The sequence below is a fragment of the Pan paniscus genome, chromosome 2 (genome assembly GCF_029289425.2).
Source record: "Pan paniscus chromosome 2, NHGRI_mPanPan1-v2.0_pri, whole genome shotgun sequence".
NCBI classification, from domain to species: Eukaryota; Metazoa; Chordata; class Mammalia; order Primates; family Hominidae; genus Pan; species Pan paniscus.
This window is the reverse complement of record NC_085926.1, coordinates 73,039,277-73,043,072: the sequence shown is the minus strand read 5'-3', so window position 1 is coordinate 73,043,072 and position 3,796 is coordinate 73,039,277. Positions and strand designations below refer to the sequence as shown.

Genomic DNA, 3,796 nt, shown 5'->3' with positions numbered 1-3,796 from the left:
ATGCACCACTGCATTCCAGCCTGGGCAACAGAAAGCGATTCTGTCTCAAAAAAAAAGAAAGAAATTTTAGAAATAATTTCTTTTAATGTAGCCATAATTTAACCACTTCTTTCATTGAGAACTTCTCACTTCTCTCTCCCTCTCCCCTTCCTCCTCATGGCTCTTAATTTCTATCTATTGCCATCTCAGGACATTGTTTGATTTTCTCCATGGTGCATTTTGCTTTCTGAAAGTAGCTTGTTTGTTCAATTCCTTGTGTAACGACTTTCTGTCTCCCCTTCCTCTAAAATGTAAGCTCCCTGAAGACAGAGACACTGTCTGGTTCACACCTGCTAGATGAATACAAGTGAAGGCATTGCAGAACTTGCCTTCTTCAAACATGTGCAGCTAACAGCTTCCAGCACCAGAAAATTGAAATTCTCTTTTGCCTTTTCTTTAATGCTTTGCCTCCATTTCTAAGCTGGTTTTCTTCTGGGTCTCTGTTCTGATTCTCACACACCTGAGTGTGACTTACCCTGCTTCCCTTGCAGATGTCGTTGTTCGTCCCTCAAAATGTTTGTGGCACATTTCACGGTAAGGCTCTGAGACAGCGCTCCAAATTGTGTCTACATATCTTCTGTTGTGGTTACTTTGAAGTTTGTTGAATTATATTGTTTTGACAGAACTGTCACATCTCAAAACGTGTTGCTGACTAAAAACATATGCAGAACTTTTTTCCTTTTCTTTCTTTCCTTTTTTTTTAAAAAGGAAAAACTCTACCATCATCTTGCAACTAAACGTATGGCCACAGGAGGGCACCATGAGGCCGCACTTCTGCTCTACGCAAAGTGGGTGGAAAATTGAGACCTGACGGTGGGGACAGTGCAAAAAACTCTGGGACTTTTATTCTTAATCTCTTTCTTCATTCCAAGATCTACCGCCCAGTGGTAACACACCCTTTGGAGAGCAGGCTGAGAAAATCAAATACTGGTACAACATTAACAAATAATAATAATTAATAATAAGCTGTGAATGTCTTCCAGTTCGTAGAAACTATAAAAGCACATTTACTCAGATATACTTTGTTCTAAGTTATTTTTATCAGGGTTGAGTAAAAGTGTATAGATCAACAGCTATGAGCAAAAATGGAAGAAATCTGAAACTCCTGTAATGACAGACTTCAGGAAAATGTCCTCTATTGAAGTAAAAAAAAAAAAAAAAAATTAGCAAAGTGACAGGATTGGGATGCAAACCCTGGCTGTGTATACAGCGTCTGTGTTCTGCTATTACACTCCATGTTCAGCACAGCCCAATATGGGAGTCACTAGTCACATGTGCACATATTTAAATTTTAAATTAACTTAATTAAAAGTAAATAAAATTAGGCCAAATCCAATTAGGATTTGGAAGAAGTGGGGAGACAAGAATAGAAAAAGGCTTTCAAGGCCGGGTGCAGTGGCTCACACCTGTAATCTCAGCACTTTGGGAGGCCGAGGCAGGTGGATCACCTGAGGTCAGGAGTTCGAGACCAGTATGGCCAACATGGCGAAAACCATCTCTACTAAAAATACAAAAAATTAGCCAGGCATGGTGGCATGCGCCTGTAATCCCAGTTACTTGGGAGGCTAAGGCAGGAGAATCGCTTGAACCCGGGAGGCAGAGGTTGCAGTGAACAGAGATGGCACCATTGCACTCCAGCCTGGGTGACAGAACGAGACTCCATTTCAAAAAGAAAAAAAAAGAAGAAGAAAAAGTCTTTCAATATGCACTTATTGACAGTTTTTCACATAAAAGGGGATGAAAAACAGAAAGTTAAATAAATAAGTTGCACATAAACTTTGTAAATTGCCCTTACACAGGGTTCAGGCAAAGTGGAGGCTGAGACTTTGGCATCAGAGAACCCTACTCAACTGTTAACTGGCTGTGTGTCATTAGAGAGATTAATTTCCCTCTCTGAGCCACCATCTTGCTTATCTCTACAATGGAGATAATAACAGTCCCTACTTCTGGGAGTGTAAGGATTAGGAAATTAAATCTTTTTTTTCTTTTTTCTTTTTTTTTTTTTTTGAGACAGGGTCTCACTCTGTCGCCCAGGCTGGAGTGCAGTGGTGCCATCTTGGCTCACTGCAGCCTCTGGCTCCTGGGTTCAAGCAATTCTCCTGCCTCACCCTCCCAAGTAGCTGGGGTTACAGGTGCCCACCACCACACCTGGCTAATTTTTGTATTTTTAGTAGAGACGGGGTTTCACCATGTTAGCCATGCTGGTCTCGAACTCCTGGCCTCAAGTGATCCGCTTGCCTTGGCCTCCCAAAGTGCTGGGATTACAGGCATGAGCCACCGTGCCAGGCCAAGAAATTAAATCTAAATCACCTGGTGCATAAAATGCCAAAATGGCTCCACTAATGACCTTTTATTTCACATCCCCAGCTGTATGACTTGAGAAGTGCCACTCTCTGGTGTCAATTTTAAAAGAGATGTCTCTCTTTTATTAAGGATTACCAATTGGGTCCCCTTTGAAGTTCCTCAAGAGATACCAGGAAAGCTTTCAATAGCTTTTAACTCAAATAAATTTATGAAAATGATTATAACACCTCCATCATTGCCATTTGCCCCAGACATTGCTACCATAGGGACCAAGATGTTGTCAAGGACCTGCTTTTAGACTTTGTTGACATCAATGTCAGATCAATGGCTGAAATAAAAGCATCTTCAAAATACTTCATAAAGCAACTGAATGACATGAGTTGCACAGAACATCCAAGCCTGCTTGGAGTGCCATGTTTGGTCAAGGAGAGGGTGGAAGAGGGAAACTCAAGACCCACTACCTGCTTTCAAAAAGTCTTTCTCCATAAATAATACAGGAGTTTTAAAAAGATAACAGATACCTCAAGCATTCACTGGAAGAATCACATCCACAAATTCTAATTTTGGGTTTGTATTGACCACAAGAGTCTGTGTCCAACACATGTAAAAGACTTTTTGGCAAATTCATCACTTTATATACAGTTTGATTTTGGATACCTTTTTCATTTTACTTTTCTTTTTTCACATCAAACGGGGAATGTGCCAACATCGTAACAAAGTCTGAGGGAGGCACATCTCACATACGAGCGTGAAAACCCAATCATCACACTTATGAACTATAAAAGGATCCTGGATTTTATTAACGAGCACATTTCTGGGTTTTGCTCTGCCAAGCTTCAAGCTTTCATCCTCAGGCTAGTCTCCTCAGAGATAGAAAGCAGCTGTTCACTTCAAGACCTGAGTCTGAGTTCCGTGTAGGAAGAAGAGGTCAGAGAAGGGAAAAGGTAAAGGGGCCAAGGGCGCAGAACTTTCTCCCAGCAAGAAAACATCACTCCGGACTTCTGCTTTCATCTTGTCGGCCAGGGCTGTATCACAGGGCTATTCCTAGGAAGCTGGGTGGCCAGCAGGTCGCCTTTCCACCCTTTATAGAAAAGGTAGGCAATGGCCAGGTGCGGTGTCTCACGCCTGTAATTCCAGCACTTTGGGAGGCTGAGGCAGGCGGATCACTTGAGACCAGCCTGGCCAACATGACAAAATCGCATCTTTATCAAAAATACAAAAATTAGCTGGGCATGGTGGTGCATGTCTGTAATCCCAGCTACCAGGAGGCTGGGGTGGGAGAATCATTTGAGCCCGGGAGGCAGAGATTGCAGTGAGTCAAGATGGCACCACTGCACTCCCGCCTGGACGACAGAGTGAGACCCTGTCAGAAAAAAAAAAAAAAAAAAAACTAGGCAAGTGGAGAGTGACAGATAATGGCTTTGGGATATCAATCATTGGTCTATCAAGGGAC

General features: G+C 42.2%; 1 non-coding gene across 1 annotated transcript; it reads right to left on the bottom strand.

Annotated features, from left to right (window-relative positions):
* Window positions 1-3,027: 3,027 nt before the first annotated feature.
* On the bottom strand, window positions 3,028-3,131 carry LOC112439482 (small nucleolar RNA U13). The gene has a single exon (XR_003027757.1). It is a non-coding gene; the product is annotated as a small nucleolar RNA U13 (small nucleolar RNA).
* Window positions 3,132-3,796: the final 665 nt, after the last annotated feature.